The 20,130-nt window shown below is 42.9% G+C and overlaps 1 protein-coding gene across 3 annotated transcripts in view; it reads right to left on the reverse strand.

Annotated features, from left to right (window-relative positions):
- cntfr (ciliary neurotrophic factor receptor) overlaps window positions 1-20,130 on the reverse strand; it is a 230,082-nt gene that overhangs the window by 189,511 nt on the left and 20,441 nt on the right. For all 3 annotated transcript variants that reach the window (XM_069162309.1, XM_069162319.1, XM_069162328.1), the window contains one exon: window positions 4,307-4,347. The gene's annotated coding sequence lies outside the window, so the exon portion shown is untranslated. The remainder of the gene's footprint in view (window positions 1-4,306; window positions 4,348-20,130) is intronic.

The raw sequence follows: 20,130 nt of genomic DNA on the forward strand, positions 1-20,130 counted from the left end.
TCTGTGATTTCCAAGCATTTAAAACATTGTCAAAACTCGCTCCCTGTGAATTCTGCAGGCAATGACCTGCTCTATTCACACATTAGCTCATTCAGACGTTATGTGGACCTTGTACCAGAGCTATCAGGGTAACCGATGCTGACATTTGCCCACTCTGGATTCTGTCCAGATAACTTAAGGGTTGCAGTGCAAGTATTAAAAAAAAGACGACTATTAAAAAAAAAAAAAAAAAATCCATTCCGCCTGGACACCACTTGTAATTGTCCTTCAAAAATATAATCAAGTTAAACTATAAAGTACCAGGATTGAAGATCCATTTATGCTTACGAATAAAAGATGATAGGTACATGCCTAAGAAGAAATGAAACGAACAAAAGGGCAAAAATGCAGTTGAATTAGAATATAGAGCAAGAATGCTAAAGAAAGAAGCATAAAAAAAAAAATCAAATCAACATAGCCCGTCATTACAAAGCCTTTGAGTAACATTTTACTAATAGTCCTTTCATTACTCAGAGCAATCTAGCGGCCTAAAATATTCATTTCTTAAACAATCATAAATAAAGTAAGATATTTACACGTGTTTATATACATATATATTCTAAAAATACATGTTTCAGTGTTTATGATGATGATAATAATTTGCCTACAAAGACTCCTTCAGCTCCCATTTTTATGGTAAATACAGGAAAAAAACAACAACAAAAAAAACACCCACCATGTGTCCACTGGCAACAAATTGACTCTTAATAGCTCCTTTGGTCAAAATTAAAGAATATAAGACATTCTAACAAGGAACAAAAACACATCCTGATGCTTGACATAATGAGTGAACTTGAAAGGGCTCTCAGGTCATTTTGAATCCATTAGGGAAGAACAGGCTTTAGGTAACACGTACACACACACACACACACACACACACACACACACTTGTTGGGAGACTGAAGAGAAACAGTGGAAGCTGGCTTGACTGACACAAACACACACACAGACACAAACACACAGACAGAAAAGGCAACAACAACAAAAAAGTGTCATAATGGCGAGACCCAAAAGTCAATTTCAAAGTCAATTTGTTCGCCAAAATGCATTTGCAAAATAAATCAGGAAGCGGTACAGACTACAGTGTAGACAAATCAATGTCAATGAGATCTAAAAAAAATAATATATAAAAGTGTGTGCGTGTTTACTTTGAACGACAGGGACACAGATTGAGCCCGACTGACCGACCGACCCTGTGTGTGTGTGTGTGTGTGTGTGTGTGTGTGTGTGTGTGTGTGTGTGTGTGTGTACAGGTGACGTCCCGGAGGGATCACGCACACACAGACTCGCTCAGCAGAGGGAGATTCGTGCGCTTGCTCGTGTGGAGGGAATTTGCCATCCTGCATGTCAGTGGAGCATTTGCAGCGGTCAAAGAGTTACAGATGAATATGACAGAAAGGATGTTATGTCACAGGTACACCACATCAGGAAGGCTTTTTTTTTTTTTTTGGAATGCGGCATGAATAATGACGGAGGTAAATCAGTGTACTTCTATCAGTTACTCTCCTCTCTAGTGTTAGCAGTGTGACCAAGTTCAACATATGAAAACAGATGCAGTCAGTGGAACAATGTGAAACCAAGCAGAGCTTGACACTTTGTTCTTTGGCAGTCTCCAGACCACCTCAGAAAACTTCACACTGAAAAAAAAAAAAAAACAACTCTTTATGTTTCATGAAATATGTAGTAAGTAAGTACACGTTGTCAGTTATGTCACTGTCCTTTCATGGAAAAGATTAACGCTAACATGAGCAGCAGCAGTTTCACTGCAAGGTGTCGGAATCACAGGATAAAAGTCACGATACAATACGGATGAGATATTCTTCCCACAACAACAGGCCTATCTTTCTGCTGCTGTAACCCCTGGATTTTCCCACCTGGGGATTAATAAAGTGTGATTTTATCACCATACTGTTGAATATGTGATCTATGAGATCTAGCAAAGAAAATAAACAACAATAATATCCGTGTAACTGAACGGGAAAACAAAAATCAGCCAAATCGGTAGATTGAGAATATTTCTTCAACCAAAACAGACTTTGCTTCTTTACAAGTGCCATGTATTCTGGACATATCAGTGTCAGTGTCATAAAACATTATCTAGAGAGGTGATAGAAGCGAATGTGACATTTCAACATCAAAAACCTACCTTATTATTCTAAAAAATAAATGTAGTACTTTCTCATACTCCTGCCGCTGTATAAAAGAAAAAACATGCAACTACAACTGTGACCTTTAAAAGCTCAAAATAAATTGGTTTCAATGGCAAACTGCTGTCAATGATTCAACAAAAATTATGACAGATATTTGAAGGAGGACGTCATTTCTGTCCAGTTGTAAAGCTGCAAATTCCTCTAAAACATATCGACCCAAGAAAACAGTGATGGAATAAACCGACACCATAAAAATGCCCAATAATGTTCAAGCATGCTGGGAAGCACTTTTAAAGAAGGACAAAGTAAAGCACGCCAGAAGAGTTAACACTGTGCCCTCCTTCATGCCCTCAAAAACCAATAAAAACTTTCTTAAAACAAAATAAAATCTGAAGTCCTGACATTTGTTTGGCAGAGCAGTTATGAAATATAAACAATACCTTCATAACAGGTGTGAAAAAAGGGGATTGCATATTAAGACTGGACTTATCTGACTTCAGAGAGGATTCATCTCCAGTCCCATTAGTATTCTTACCTGTAACAGACCTCTTAGTCCCCCGAGTCGTCCGGCTTTCCGATTCATTTATTGTGCTTTGTGTTTCTGAAGCTCACCTCTATGTTTACGGTGATTATGCAACATGACATGTGCCTTGCGGTAAAGCCAAACCTCTCAACGGAGGGGGGAATACATTTTTGAACTTGAACTCAATTACGGTTGTAGCAAAAACAGAATCACTGAGTAATTACGCTGCATTACACCTGTTTGTCAGCGGTAGCCCAGGGCTTCGGCGGGCTTGTGTCCTCGGTTCAAATCCCTAAGCCTGCATGGGGGAAATTTGGTTGGGGGGGGGGAAGCAAATGAGCAACGCGCCCCACCTCCTCCCTCATGAACTACAGCCGAGCTGCCCTGAAGCAAAGCCCTCAACCCCCAATTTCTCTATTGCAGCTGCTGCGTGAGCAACGATTCACATTTTACGACGCAAAATATCATTAGTCATTTATGTACAAAAATAAATCTGTCACATTTGGATGCAGCCAAACTTTAGCTTCGGGTCTCTGTGAGGGAATAAAAGTGTGTACACATACTATCAGTGTTCAAAGTATTACGCCAGGCATGGACTTCCCTGTATGTAACCTTATAGTCCTGAGCTGTCAGTATGAATGCACGGCAGTGGCCTGTGTGGAATCTGGATATCTGTCTACGTGTGTGTCCGTGCAGTCTGCGTATTATCCTGTACGGGTGTGTGTGTGTGTGTGTGTGTGTGTGTGTGTGTGTGTGTGTGTGTGTGTGTGTGTGTGTGTGTGTGTGTGTGTGTGTGGAACGTCTGCCTGCCAACAGTTTCCGTATCTGACCGTCAACATGTGTGTGTCGCTGGCATTTCTGGACAGAGGAACTCTATACGCCTCCACAGAGCCCTTTCAACGCCCACCGCTCCACACATTACACACACACATACAAACACACATCACACACATCACACATCCCGCTGCTGACACACGCATGTCACCACGGCAACCAGATACAGCCGGAGACATGCTACTGACAGAGGAGCGGAGACCGCCATATACTGGCAGGCCAGAGGTTCTCAACATGGCGGTTGCTGAGAGCAGCTCGGATCACTTGTTGAATCATATGTTTCAAAATGACTCTGGAAAAACAGAAGCTAAAAAGCAGTTCACTGGGAATCTCAGCACTTCAAGAGAGGACAGCTTTTTGTTCTCACATATGATACACAGGTTTCTGTGGTCTTTCACACATGTGGCTCACATTGTTGATTCGATCTCGCTCACTGCTGAAAGCGCCATCTTCAAAGTGGTGCGAGGGAAGTTTTATGTGACGGTAGGACAAACTTACAAGATGACAGACACACAGCTGGCATGGCTGAGCAGAAAAACAAAGAACAAGAGCTACAGTTTTGTGTGTTTATAAAGAGAATGAAACGTGTTTCATTGAACCTTCACTTGTGGAACATACAGAGCACAAAAAAACAAAAGCAGCACATGAAGTCTAAAGTCGAGATAGAAACTGAAATGCAGAAAAAAAAAAAGAAAAAAAAACTGAACTGCAGTGAGCTTATGTCATCAACAGAAAATCCACAGACAAGAAGTAAACTCACCTTGGACAGGACACAATGTCGGCACGAGCCTCCTCTTCACCCTGTCAAAAACAACTCAGAGTTAGCATCCGGGGAAGATGTGCGGTGAAGGATTTGAGATTGCAATATGACAATCTGATCCGAGAGAGGATTCGGAGTAAATTTAGGTTTGTACACGTTTTCTCATTGGCTTTGAGTCACAACCCCTAAAGAGCAAATACCTGTTCTACCACCGAGGAGATTGTCTGTCATGAGTAAAAAAAAGGTTCGAATTAGTGTTGCTGAAAGGCAGAACACCTGGCTGAAAAATATTGACTGAAACTTAAAAAAAAAAAAAAGTATTTACATTTTCTTTGATTTCAGTCTAATGGAAATGCCAGCATATGTCAAGAAACTCTGTACAAATGTTGCTACTTGGATTTTGAAGGAAGGAATAGAATAGGTGAAAAGTCCAAATCTAAATGTATCCACCCCACAGGCTTATCTACTCCGTGCATTCGCTTCTCTCCTTCTCTCCTTCTCTCCTTCTCTCCTTCTCTCCTTCCGTCGTCTCTCCATCTGGTTTCCATTCTCTCCACCTGCCCATCAGTCTGCAGCCAGCGACAGGTGAGCCTATTACACGCTTCTCATACTGTCTGCTAGACACACTCGCACGTACGCACACACACACACACACACACACACACACACACACACACACACACACACACACACACACACTAGCTCTACTTCATGGTAATTTAACTTGCCATGCACATCAGCCAAATCTGCTGCGCTGTAAAACGGCTGTTACAGCAGCCACGTCACGCTCCTGATGAAGTGGTCTAGTGTCCAATATAAAAGCGGGAAAAAAAAACTCCATTACTCGAGAGTACAGGAAAATAGAATAGAACTGACTCAATGGAATAAAAAAAAATAAAAAAAGACTAAGCTCTGAAATTAAGACTTTTGAGTGGAGAGTGAAACTTAACAAGAAGAAGAACTGAAGTATTGAGTGTGATTGAGTCAGCTAAATACGAAAGACGCATTCAACCTTTAATAGAAGCGTGTCTAATGAAGGAGTTTGATTTTAGTCGGTCTTTATCACTTGGAATGAACGAGTGATTTAACCCATTATGACCTGAGGCACCCTCTAAAACAACATTATAAACCTAGAGCAATTTCTTTTTTTTTTAAAAAGAAGGTTTTCTGAAAAACTTGGGCAGAATTGTCAACCTTTACTAAAACCCTTCATTTTCAGCCTGTACAACTATTCAAACCTAAAATAAAAACCATATGAAAGCTTAAACCTTTGGCTTTAATTGGAAATTATACCATTTGCCCTCATTTTTTATTAATATTCTAAAAAAAAAGAGTAATAAAAACAATAATGAAATACAACATTACTGGGTGAAGTCTGAAACACTGGAGGGCTTTTAATTTGAAATAGATACCAGCATTCGACCGAGAAATGGGATCTTCATTAACCTATCAGGCAGCATTCAGCAGACCAATGGGGTAACACATGTTCAGCCTTGTTGCCCTGTCTGCAGCCATATATGGCGATGCGATTCAATGGTATCATCTCAAACTCGGGTTACGTCGCATCCAGCTGTAAACGGAGACGCATGCAAATGTCACACCAGGTCTAAATGGAATATACAAGTAAATCTTTCACCCAGTGTCAATAGCTTTCAAACACAGAGGGAGAATAAGCATGGGGGTCTAATTTCACGACAAATTCAGCGTAAAAGCAGTAAAATCAAACAAAGTTCACAACAAACATGTTTGTTCTTTCCAGCAACACCTCAAAGTTACACTAATATATATGCAGCGGGGTTAGTGGGTTGCTGATCAATACCGGTGAGTCATCATTTACCTCTCCGCCACAGAGACCTTAAATCACACTCTGATCACGGCCTATCAGGAAGCACCTCTGCCTTGACAGTCCAACTTAACTGGCCAGAAAAACAAACTGTTGTTCCTGCTGGAATATTTCAATTTCCTTAGAAAAAGACAAACCAACAAAACGAGCAGTATACAGCAGTTTTGTGTTGTAGCATAAATTATATAACTAAAACCTTTATATTTCATATGGAAGTTCAAAGTAGGATTCTGCTTTCAAAATAAAAGCAGAAACCCTATTCATTGCTTGATTATTTGAACATTTCCGGGAATGTATTTGGAAGTAAAAATAGTTCACTGGCCCCGTGAAGGTTTCGGTTGAGAGCCAACATGAAACCCATCACACAGTACACACTGGGCTTCACAGTGATCAGCGCATCAGCAGACAAGTTATGCCCAGGTATTAACTACAGCGAGAGCATTTGGGCCAGAAAGGATGTAAATATGTTTTTCCTAATATATATGAAGGGAAAACACAAGTTGTTGCCCAACCATGTAAATATTGTTGTTATCAAAACAATCAATTGCCAAGTTATCCTCTTTTGGCCAGGATTCCTCAGCGCACTTTGCAATATGAAAAAGCCTACATAGGCTCAATAAAATATTTGTCAGCATTACTTATTGTCCTACCTTCATCCCATAGCTGTTCAGGTATACATTTTTTTTTTTTTTTTTTTTTTTTAAATAGTTTTCAGATATCTGGTCTCCTTACATGTTCTGCTGCAGATGAATTCTGACCTCGGTATCACAGTTAGAGGACATTTCTGCTCGTTTTCTATTTTGTTTCTTGGTTTTGTGTGAGTCGAGGCAGCCCCGTCTCAGCTTCTCTAGAGGCATCAGTGGCTGAAAGGCTATTTATTTATTTCCAGAAACCTTGTCTGCCTGCCAGCCTGCCTGCCTGCCTGCTTGCTTGGCTAGTGGGGCGAGAGAGATAGGAAGAAAACAAAAATTTGAAGAGAGGGGTAGATTTGCTGATGCCGCCGTGCAGTAACGTTGCACAACGAGCTATCATGTGAAACATCACCTTTTAGACAAGTACACACTTTCTCTCCATCTCGCACTCCCCCTTCTTGTTTGCTCCCGCTCTATCTGCCTCCATCCCTGTTTCAGTCTCCCTTGTGGTTTTTTTTGTCTCTTTACCTTTAGTCTCACCACACACACACACACACACAAACACACACACACACACACGCACACGCACACGCACGCACGCACACACGCACACTTTTCTCCCATTTTTCCAGACCTTGACACCAGCTGTACTTTTCCAATTCAGCAGTTTTTGAACTCCCCGGATGACACAACAGGATTTCACACCACCTAAGAACATACAAATATTAACAAAATTAAATTTTTTTTAAAAAAAACACTACAAAATAACCCAAAACAAAACCGAGCAACTCAGCAAAAACAAATCCTGCAGGTCTCTGTCCAATTCCAGAGAGGGAGCTTGACAGTATTAGCAGGCCAGGCTAAAATTATTTACGTGCAGAGCGATGGCGTGATTATGCAAGAAGAAGCAACGAAAGCGAAACCAAAAGAGAATTAGAGAAAGAGCTAAATATACAGTAGCTACTACAGACGGAGGGATTAAAATAGATAGATGGGAATGTGAAGAGTGGGAGAAGACTCTCAGAGATAATTACACACTCAGCGTGCGCCTTTTCAACAATCCCAAAACAGCCGATCATCCCAGTCACAGATATCCAAACTCCATACTTATTACTTTTTAATCATAGTCACTCGTAACAATACGGCATCGCACCGTGGTGGATGTTCACTTCAGTGGGCGGCCGAACCCCGGCCAAGCCTTCGAATCGCAGCTGTACGTTCCGATTCAGGGAACACAGACGAGACGAGAGCTTTAACGTCAACTCTGCTCAGTACCAGTAACAGGGATAGAGACGCAATGCACCTTACAAACATGCGCGACCCACCGGCCAAAAGCCGGGGTCGCATCTATTAAACGGTTCCTTTCAACCTGTGTTTAGATAAAAAATAAGCCCTCGCGAACGAGATCGAACCGTTCGTGCATTTTCAAACAGCATCGCTGATTTTGAATGCCATCTCTCGCTAATTTGGACCCGGGGCCGTACACCTCGATCGAGGCCTGATAACGGAGATGCTGCTGATCGCGCGCGGACCTAAACCTGAAACACTCTTCGCTTTTACTTGGACCGCCAAAAGGACGAGCCTCGTTCAGAGTATAAAAACATCCCCTTGCACAAACACACTAAAAATAAAGACGGAGCATTAAAAGGTTACCCTTGCAGAGCTACTACTAAATCAATGGGGCTAAAAGAAGTCCTAAGAGCCAGTGAACTGCACATTGCACAAAATCCAATGCGAATTGAGCCAACAGTCGCCCAATTCTGCTCTTCTGCTCTGTTTCCCAGCCTGTTCTGTTAAAGCCGGGGCTATTATTAGCAAGCAAGGGGATCAGGTTAAGAAGCTGAAGGCTGAAAGAGCATGGAGGGACAGACAATCGAACTATGGGCGTAGTGGGAGGTAAACCTGCCGAAAACAGGTCGAGCTGCCGGTTTGTTTGCGCAACGTGTTTGTTTACCGTACCGACCTGACAGTAATTTCACAGAACTAAAGTAATTAGATGTAACACAACGCAGCATGGATCTAACGAATGAAATGGATGAATTACATTAATCGTTTTTTAAATGCTGTTCTGTTTGTATGCCTCTTTTTTTTTTTTCCATTTAAAAAGACAGATGGCAATTTTACGACAATGTAGGGAGGCTTGCATCTTAAAGTGGTCGCAAAAAACTAAGTAGAAGGATGCTAAGAAGAAGAAGAAGAGGGAGATAAGAGGAGAATCAGATAAATAAAAGTAATATATATATATACGTCAGTCCTTAAAAATGTAAGTGGAGGTTTCAAGAAGTACCTGTTTATTAGTCTTAAATATAACTGTTCGAAGTATAGCTGTGTACTTTGAAACTACATCTAGATAAGGGCTGTTCAAATGTTGTGATGACCAAATCCTTCACGTCTCACTTGTCATGATTTGGTGTGGACAGAGGAGCAATGTGGAGAGATTTCAAATCATCTTGAACGCAACTTAAAAGACCACACGGAATAAAATAATGATGAAAAAATAACAGTAGAAAAGGGAAGATCGAGCACTTACGAAGTCAGAGGTTAAGAGAGCAAACTGGAGGCAGCGAGTTCAGAGTATAAGCCTCGTAATCTGCTTCATAACTGTCATCTGACATCACTGCAGCAGATGCTTTATCTTGGATCCTGTTCTCTCTGCTGATTCTAATGTGATGGGTAGGGGGTCTCTGTTATACTGTAGTGTAATGAAAACAGAGAGGACCGAGGGAACGAGAAGGACATCATTTCTTATTATACCTCCTACAGAGATGGAGATGATGAGGAGGGCTCGCAACCATGTGCAGAGAAAAGGGGTGGACACTATTTGTCACTATTTACTTTCTTATGTAAATGCATTTTAAAGTGAATACAAAATGCGTTGGATTTCTGGCCATATGTGCTTTGCATACATTTGAGAGCCCTGCAGTCCTCCATTGTTCACTGCCACGGCAGTGGTTTAGAAGGAAAGCGCAATGACGTAGTAATAATTAAAAAAAACAACTCAAAAAAACAATAATAACAGTGTTTTATATCGACAAGGCATGAGATTAAAATCTAAAACGGAAAGCAGTAGTGGTTATCGTACACATACCCTGCAGGCTTTAAGTGTTTGCATATTAACTTTTTATCTGTGGCAAAACCAAACACAGGCAGTCACTTCCAAAACATGTGGAAGACATTATTCAACGAGTTACCTCCGTCTTCACCGAAGGATATTCAATACTGACAAGTTACAGCCAGTGACAACATTCATGGTCAATTCAGGAAGTGTGAGGTTGGTAAAGAACACAGAGCAAAGCTATATTGCAGCTCATGTTAATGCTATCCCTTTATCTGAGCATGATTTAACGCATTCCTTTTTGGGTTCATTTCCTCAACAAACATGTAAATGGCTCCTCTCTTGTCTCTTTAGGTCAGTCGGTCATCTCCGTGTTGTAGAGTGTTCTTATCTACAGCTCAGTGTCAGCCTTGGACTTCAGGTTCAAAGATGTATATCTCCAGAGAGCTGCGTTACATCGTCCCAGCTGATAAATGAAGTCTGAAGAAAAGGAACAAATGGTTTGTTTTCTGCCGACATTGAACTACCGTCCGTGTGCCTGAAACATAGAGGGGGCTTTACAAGATGAGTCAGCAAAGAGGGGGTCAACTATTGGACAAGACAACACCCAATCGCATGTCACTCTCATACAAGCTACAGTCGTCACGATACTTCATGGATTTACATCCACACGTTAATGAAGAAACACATGGAGGCAGCCTGCGGTGCACATTCTCCACACATCACCTCCAGTAAACAAGGACAACAGTGGACTTCATGACCGAACAAGAGCAGACAGGACATTTGTTTTTAGTTCTCTTAAGATAATTGTATCAATATGGAATAATACATAATTCCTCTTTTCTCACAATTCAGTGCCATTCAAACTATTATTTTGAGTTCATAAGGCTGTTGAAGGACTCTATGAGACAAAAACTGACAGTAATACAACTTGAAGAGGGGACTCTTTGAAAGTCAGTTCTTGAAACAGAACTACTGTCGTATTTTCAGGGCTGACTCAGGGTTGTGTGCTGAAATCATTGTACATTTTCATGATGGAAATGAGTCAAAGCTGTCACTGTTAGCTTTTGTGAACAATGGGCAGACATAATTTTCTACCCACAGGAATTCCAAGTGCGAAGTGTCAGTAAAATGTGTGAAGCCTTTTTTTTTTTCTTTTTTTTTGTATCTGCAAAGCTCAAACCTCACCGACCAAACTTCATTCACAGCTCAGAGAGAGTTAATGTCAGCTTTCGACACATCAGAAGTAGAATCGGGACGCTGCGCTTTATGCTTACAAAGTCAGGTGGAAAATGTAAATGTCAAGGAAGCTGTCGTTGCTTGTTACTGGGAGATATTCGAGGCATATCACTTTTCACCCTGTAGCACCAAGTTTCTGTCAGAATCGTGAAACTGTGAATAAATCAACTGTCTCCGCTTGAAATCTCCACTATTTAGAAACACAACTTCAAAAATATTCTAACTGCTCTCTCTCATATGTCATGATTATTTTGGGCCTCTTTTCTACAGGGCAGTATGTTCTCCTCAGCGGATAACAGGTGAAAACAGATCAAGTTCAATTTGTTTTTTTCTGATACAGAACATGTCAAATTAAGTGGAAGAGGAAGCAGAGAAGAACGATGCAGGATGCATTTTCAAAGAGCCATGTGAATTAGTCAGACAATCATTTGCCAGACGGTTCCTTCCAGTGGCTCAAGATTAAATCCTAAACATTTCCTTCCTTATGAGGTCAGCCTGTCCGGCAACAGTCAGACACATGTATTTATTTTTAAACTGCGAAAACCGTTAGAGCTCATTCTTATATTTAACTGAAAATCAAATTGGAAAAAAAATTGTTGCAAAATGTCCAAAGTCCTTAAAAAAATAAAAAAAATCTTCCATCTGAGCAGAGAGGGACACAAACACAGAATAGCAAAGCGAGGAAAATAATGAATCCTGAATCTACTGAGAAGGGCAAAGAGAGGCGAGAGAAAGCCCACAGGGACGTTCAGCAGATACTCACTCCTCTCATCATCGCGTCCACCTCTGCACCGCGAGATGTAAATGCGGTCAGAGCACGGAGGGGAAGGCCAAAAAAAAAAAAAAAAAGAAGGAATGAGGAAGCACAAAAAAACCATTTAGATCATGTTCTGTCCTCTGGCAGAGCGATAACAACTGTCTGAGGTGGTTTGAGATGGGAATGCGAGGGCAGAGGGCGGAAAGGGAGGAAAGATATGAAGGTAAAATGAATTGATCGGAATTTAATAGATGAAAGAGGGAGGGTGGCTGACAGCTGACAGAGATGGTCATATTCGGCGAGAGACGAAGATGGAGGGTGAAAGGGGGACGTGTTCAGGGACGCCTGCGGTTGTCTGCTTTAGGTAAATGTGGGAGTTGCTGAAGACGAGGATCAAAACAGGGATGGGATTGCAGAAAATTTTACAAAAACAAAGAAGAGTAAATAGGTGGGGGAAAAAATTAAACACACAAAACACCTCAAAGCAGAGGTGGAAATTTGGTATTTGAAAAACTAATAACCAACCGTATTACATTAGTCTCTTCACCAAAATATGAATATGAACCATTTTTACACCTGATTCGAGGATAATGCACCACTGACTGGATTCTGAGTAAGTTTTATTCCTTGTTTTCAGCTTGGAAAAACATATTAAATACAGCCCTGCTTGGTCCAACTGAACTGTCGGCCTCAGTTTACTGTCACTGAATCGCTTTGAGAATATCGCCTGACGGAAAGAAAAAAAAAAATTGAGCTCATATGATGTAAGATGGTGTTGCAAGGCCGAAGGGAAGGAATGATGGCTGGACAACTTGGCAGAGGAGAAGAGTGACAGCATCCCAAGGCAATAACGGAGAAAGAGGAGACACCGAGAGGGAGAGGAGGTCGTTAGGGAGAGAAGAAGGTAAAATGACTGGCAGATTGATAAAAAGACTGCCGTCTCTGTTGGGCTGTGAATAAATGACTGGATGAAAATGTGGTGGGAAAAAAGGAGCATAAGAGAGGAAGTGAGAAAAACGTCGAGAACAACTGAGGTGGTCTGGCAACGTTAATGGGATTTGTCACCTCCTCTCGAATACAGCAGAGGCTGAGAGAGGAGTCAGTGATAAGCCAAAAGCAAGAAATAACGATGGGAAAAGGAATGGAGGGGAGGGAGGGAGGGGTAAAAAAAACAGGAAAGCAAACGCTGTCAAAGTTGGCCAAAGATGGGAGACATTGATCGCGAGGCCAAGTGGATGGATACCAAGAAAGATCAGAAGGGCTGGTGGGAAGAAACGGGAGGGATGAAGGGAGAACAAAGGAGCAAAAAAGTGGGCCACTAAAATGGGCTTAACTGCTGATCAGAAGGGAGGGAGGGAGGGGGCAAATCAGGGGATGAAGACAGAGGGGAGGGAGGGCAGACGGCGAGAGGGAGAGAAAAAAAAATGGTGTGAAATTGACATGAAAATGAGGAGGTGCTCGGGGAAGAGCCAGCATGCTGTGACACCTGAGGTCTGTGAGGGTTTAGGGTAGGTTGGCTCAGCACGATAAGATAACTGCCACCTTATCTGTGGCCGTCAGACTGCGAACCCGCATACACTGACATATCAACACAAATGTGGGGCTTACACACACACGCACACACGCACACGCACACACACACACACACACACACACACACACAGTTTGGCCAGCGAAAAACAGACAAAACACTATTGGAAGATTGGCAGACAGGTGTTTGGAGCTGTGATTGGAATTGACTCATGTCCATTTGTGTGTTGCTTCCTGTGTGTGGTTTTGTGGTTTTGTGCGTGTGTGTGTGTGCGTGTGCGTGTGCGTGTGTGTGTACTGTACATGAGACAGGGATGCTTAACGTGTGCTGAGGGAAGGGAGCACAATGGAAACGAGGCGGGGGGCTCCAGGAATGATCCGCTTCTTTAAGTTTGGTTTCTATACTCTGATGGTTCCAAATTTGTGTTGCTTGTTTATACGCGTGCGGGTTTTGCGAGTCTGTTTTCATGACACGCGGGCTTTCTCTTTCTCTACGTCTGCGCGTCACTGCGGAAGGTGTCTCGTCGTCACGTCGAGGTGTCGCCTGCGCCTTCTCCTTTTTGCCGAGTCCCGGCCCAGGTTGAGTGCGAGTGTTGTTTGTCACACACCGTCTCTCACCGTGGCTCGTGTGCAATCAATGTTTCAATCGTGGGAGGCGGGCTGGGTCTGCAGGGGGGGAGCAGCTGTATAGATCGCTGTGTGATACAACAGGCAGAGAGAAATTGAGAAGTAAAAGGGTGTGAGGGCGGCGGGGGGGGAGGGGGGGGGGGGCAGGCAGAAAAACAGCAAGAGCATTACGAGGGAATCGAAGAGGTGAGAAAAAGGCTGGATTAGAGCATTTTGGGAGAGACTTCATCTGAGAGGGTGTGCACGAGACCGACATATCATCATTGCGTGTCAAGACACCCGTCATGAACATTGTCATGAATCATTTCCTGGACCTCGGCTACAACGGTTCGGGGGCAGAGAAACAAGTACCCCCCCCCCCCCCTCCCCTCCAAAAGAAAGGGGGATCAGTCGCGTTTACATTCAGATAATAAAACAAATCAACATCATGATCCACCATCATTACTTTGGCTCCGAGTCAGGGACAGAGATTGGATTTTTATACCGTGGTTGCTTTGGCGTGAAGGCTGTGAGAGCCAGTCTAACGATTCAAACGGTCATCTGCAGCCATAAACGTTAATTAACAGCCCCGGCTACCGGACATTCATTTCCTGCTAGAGCCGTAAGGAAGGGCTCATAAAAAAAAAAAGAGACAGCGCTCGCGTGTGCATGTGGATATGTCACGATGTAACCCAGCGCGTGTCTTCCTGCGGGAGCGCCTGGGCGCGTTTGTGTGTTTGTGCGTTTGTGCGCGCGCGCGCGCGGCGTCGTATGTGGCAACGTGTGAACGCCGGCGCGTTCCAAGGACACGCGACAACGCAAACTGTCCCAAAGGCTCCTCTGTCCTTTTCTAATACAGCAATAAGCCGTCAGCACAAACCGTGACTGGCCCAGTCACACCACGGCGACGTCATAAAAGCCGCGCGAGGACAAAGTCAGGTAAAAGTCAAAGCGCCACCGCGGAGGTGTACACCCACGCCGGGGGTCGGGAGAGAGCTCCGCCGCGGCGTCACCGAGAGCAGCGCGGGGCGAGCAAAAAGTCCAAACGACACCGCGGAGTCACACGACGGCGCTGCGCGTCCAGCTTAAGACGCAGGTCCTGCGAATGACATCGTAACCCAGCTGTGCGTGAGACAACGAGATCGTGATGACTCTGGAGACGACCACAGTAATGCAAGTCAATGCGTGACGTCATCGTGTCTGGCGAGAAGACCCCCCCCCCCGCCCCCTCCCTCCCCAAAATAACGTAGAAGTGTCACGATGACACTGTGGAATGTCTGGATCGGCCAATGTGAGGCTGACTTCACTAAAAGACCTCATCACTGAGCATTAGGTGGCCGAAGTACAGTTGGTGGGTCACAATGACATCAGGAAAAAAAAGTTGTATGTGATGAAATTCATGTAAATAAGAATCAGATTTATTGCCAAGTAAGATTTCACTTACTTCACGAAGGAATTTGTCTCGATCAAAGAAAAAAAAAAAAAGCAACTTCACAAAGTGAGAGAATTATAGCTGACTGAGGAAAAACTAGTGGTATGAGAGTAAACTGTCAAGATCAGTACAACAATATGTCACCTGTTGAACGTATAACGTCAAAGTGAAGCTGAACAGTTATTGTTCTGATTGTCTGAGCGGTTGGTGATTAATCACGTCGAATATTCTCTGTATTTTACTGTGGACTGAATATCGCCGTGGTTTCGGAAAGATGTTCAGATGACAGGAGATTCATCATTTCGCATGAAGCCAAACTGGTTCAGTACACGTTACCGCCTGCTGCTGTCCTTTCTACTTGGCGGTATTCTCGGTAGTCACGTTATGGTTAAAAATTAGAGTCTTGGGTTTTTTTGGCAAAGCCGGCTAATTAATAAATATAGAAACTAAACGACAAAGCGGCCCGGTGTTATCTCTGGCTCGTGGGAAAACAGGGCTGATGGAGACGAGCCATAACTCTCTCTCTCTCTCTCTCTCTCTCTCTCGCTCTCTCTCTCGCTCTCTCTCTCCATCCCACGGGTGATGATCCGTCCTTCTCCCTCATGCCCCATCTATCAATCCATTTATCCATTCTGCCTCGTCCATCCGCTCCTCTCTCTCTCACTGGCTTCTCTCTCGTCCTTATCTATCTAAATGTATTGTAGGACACCACCATTTCAGGCTGGCGGAGTATTCTGACCATGAAGATGTTTTACAGCACCCCCCCCCCACCCCCCTCCACCCCTCCACCCCACCCCACCAACCCTTCACCAAACAGATAGGAGAAAAGCCCACCCCATGTTGGAGCCACGCTTCGGTGGTTTCTAATTATATGTTCACTGCAGGAGCCTTGGTCAGAATATTTCATATAGACCCGTGAGAGACAGATAAGAGAGGGAGCGGAGAATGGAGGGAAACACAAGAGAACCAAGAGGGACATGCAGAGCGGGAGACAAAGAGCAGCTGCACACCTTGAAGTACATAAATGCAGCTCGGTCGTAGTCTGTCCCGTCCAGGAATGACGTGATGGAACAGGAAGATAGAAAGACAAAATTAATTATACTGTAAAAAGTTGTTTTTTTTGCTGTTTCTTTTGTTCATTTACATTGTCCTTTTTATTTTACATTGTCAAAAGAACCGTCTAAGATTAGATTGGGTTTTATCTACTTGCATCATCCGTCATCATCCATGTGTGATTCCGATGTTAGCGTTTAATAAATGACATGCCAAAAATATAATCACAATATTTATATAATTGTATAATAACGTGTGATAACGGTACATCATCATTCTGTCAATTAGTCAAGATATAGCCATTATCGTGATATGAATTTCTCAATTCATACTTTATGATATGGGAATACTTACTATAGTCACCATAGTCACTACAGTTCACGAGCTCGTTAGGTTGGTGGCGAAAGACGTCGCATTTGTACCGTCTGCTTCTGCAAACCAGTCGTCTCTTGTGCAGTTTCTACTCTGACAGAGGAGTTTAAACGAAAGTGAATGGTGCCACTAAGTTCCAATAGCTTCCACGAGCTTCATCTCCGACTCTCTGGTTCCTCAAAGGTCAGCGGTGTCAACACGGCTTACGACTGCCAGTGGCACAAATATGCGGCTCCAAGTTCTCCAAAGTTGAACCTCGCACCAAACATCTGTTTGAAGTCACGAATCTACTTATTTTGCCTTTTTTTTTTTTTTTTTTTTTTTAAACTGATGTAATCAGGTCTTAAAACTGAATTCATCCTCATTTTTGAGGGAATTCTGACGGACATTTGCGTCGAACATGTAACCAACATTGCCAAACCCTAACATGCAGCTTTTTCGTCACACAATGAAGGTTAGAATGTCTCCAGACTTTTGCCTTTTACTAATTATACAATGATTAGGAGGACGTCTTGACCGTGCACGTACGGTTAAATGTGTCTCTCTCACACACACACACACACACACACACACACACACGCCCTCAGGAAGACGTGCACAAACACACGCACCAGCTCTCTTTTCGGGGCTCTTAAATGACTGGTGTCATTAATGTTGGTGTGCAGTTGCCAGCTGTAATATTTCCCGTGGTCATTAGACCATCTGGTGGCCTGACTCCTCTCATATCTCGATCAGCCTCTGCGTCTGCCGCTCTGCATTAATGTGCTGCACAGCCCATCTCTCGGTATTCTGCTACATATTGGCCTCGGCGTGTTTCTCCATCTTTGCCTTCTTTCAGACCCAGTTTCTCACACTCTTTGTGTGTCTCTCTCTCTCTCTCTCATACTACCATGACTGCTTGAAAATTATTCCCACTCACTTCCCTCCTCTTGCAGCCACTCACCGCGTCTTGCTCCGGGCCACTCCATCCGTGTCCCTGTAATGGTATTTCATTGATATATGCGGCCATTTTGGTGCTCCTATATGTTAATTGGAGAGCTCTCGAGTCTCATTTATGGAGGGGTCAACATCCCTTTAAATTAAAGCTTCATCATTGCTGTAATTATGGTGTTACTGGCGAATGGAACAGAACACATAGGGTTTCATCCAGAGATACTAATATTTCAAAGCGGCTGCCAAGATCTCCTCGCATATGACCACTTTTCTGATCTACATTTATAATTTACGCAGGAGGAAAAGTAATTATTTCTGGTTATGTGCCTCCAGAAACATTTGAAGGTGTTACAATCCACAGCTTACAAATGGACTTTGGTAGTTTGACGTTTATCATCCAATACAATTGCAAAAGAAATTGCACCACTTCATATAAAACATGATGGTTAGCCTGCAGGGTATTTATAAATATGGTGGGAACAGAAGAATAACATACTGCAGAATTAGCACTCTCATCATGTCTCCACTGACAACTAGTTGTCTCAGACATAGCACAGATTATACATTATGTGCTTGCGAAGTGAGTCCTGTTATATATTAATTTGCCCTTGCTGGAACTTCTTTGAGTAAAGGCAAACCATCCCAATAATGGTACACATCATGATAACATCAATTTAATCATCCCTGTGAACAGTCTCATTTAATGCACACTTCCGTGACTTAACGGAGGACTGAAGTCACTCATGTTCAAACGGCTACTTGATGGTAGAATCAGCCAGCTGCAGCTCAGTAACATGGAAGAGGAGTCCATGTACAACGTGAGTCCAACATACATGTGAGTACACACACGGGTATGAGCGCCATTTCAATCCCCGACAAGCTCTCGCTGCTTTCTATGTTTCTGTTGATCGATGACTTCTCCACGCGTTTCACTCTCACCGAGCAATGTGTTGTTTAAAAGCTCGATTTTACAAAGAAGCATTTGTATGATCGTCAATACGCACATGCCACACACAGTGAAAATAGAATGTCAAAGCGCTGAGTTGGTGCTAAATGCAAGTGGGTATAAATCAGTACAATGTTAATTGAAACAGCAAAGCAGGCAAGTCGCAAGAAATGTCTTTCGCCGGCTTTTGATCTCATCTTGAAACTGTAATTCTGCTCTTTAATGCAGCAATGATCAACCCTCCGAAGCCAAAGGACTCGACTTGTGTCCCTGCGGCCGCATGTCTACCCGAGTCCCACCGCATGTGTCAAGCTCAAATCTGATTGCTTCAGTTCCGTGCTGCTGACGGCTGCTCGCCTCCCACGCCCCTTACATGTTTAATGAGCAGGGCTCGTCCTTTGAGGTGTGTGTGGAGCAATATAATAACATACAACACATTTTTAAATGAAAGATAATTTCCTATGAAAAGGATAACGGAAAGATAAGTCATTTCTAGAAAAGATATCAGCATTGTCATTGGGGTGATATTCGGTGTCTGCAGCAGAGCATGATGTTCTGATCTGTATGCCGAATGTACGCTATGATTGGCTGCGATACATGATCGGCAACATCACGCAGGTTTCAGTGTAGTTAGTTTGATGGCAATATATCTATCATTGTTTATAAGTTTGAATTTGTACATTTTCACGTCTTATACTGTCTTGGACTGTCCCTCTTCTCTTAAACCAATTCGTAATCCCAAGAGCAAATGTGGCCACTATTGACGCCTGTGAAAAAGATAATAAGCCGAGTCAAAGGAACAAAAAATAGCTCTAATAAATGGGCAAAAAGAATTACACACTGGAGTTTTCACAATTCAGACACTTAATAGCTTTCGCTCATGGAGACAGCAGATTGCCGTGGTTCTGAAATGTAGAGCTGGTAAAGATAGAAGCATTGCCACAGAAAGACCCTGATATATACCAGGTTTAAGTCTCTGCAATAGGGAGGGCAATTTGTTCCAACAACAGGAAAATTGTTCTTCCCATTGCATTTTATCGCTAAAATCCACAGCAGACAAAAGGGTGGGTAATCTCCATCCACTCTCCATTCACATCTAAGACAGCAGCAACAATCATGCCGGTGTGTTTCAGTCAGGTCCAAAGGTGACAGAGTACCCAGGCTTCCTTTATTTCTTTTTGACGAGGAAGGCTGAGGACAAGGAAGTGCACGTGTAATCAAGACTTAATAGGGCAACAGCAAAAAGGCTTTGTCCTATAAAAATAAAAATAAAAAAAGCACTTCTGTTTCTTTACATATTTTCATTTGATCCTGAGGGAAGTCAGTTGAGCATTCAATGCTATTTTTAATGGCAAAACCCAATGTGCTCATGGGTTTAAAGACACTGACACAAGGGACCTCTGCTGAGGCCAAAAGGGGTTAACTG

Source organism: Embiotoca jacksoni, unplaced genomic scaffold (assembly GCF_022577435.1).
Source record: "Embiotoca jacksoni isolate LCO1_2020_lvr unplaced genomic scaffold, fEmbJac1.0.p SCAF_10, whole genome shotgun sequence".
NCBI lineage: Eukaryota > Metazoa > Chordata > Actinopteri > Embiotocidae > Embiotoca > Embiotoca jacksoni.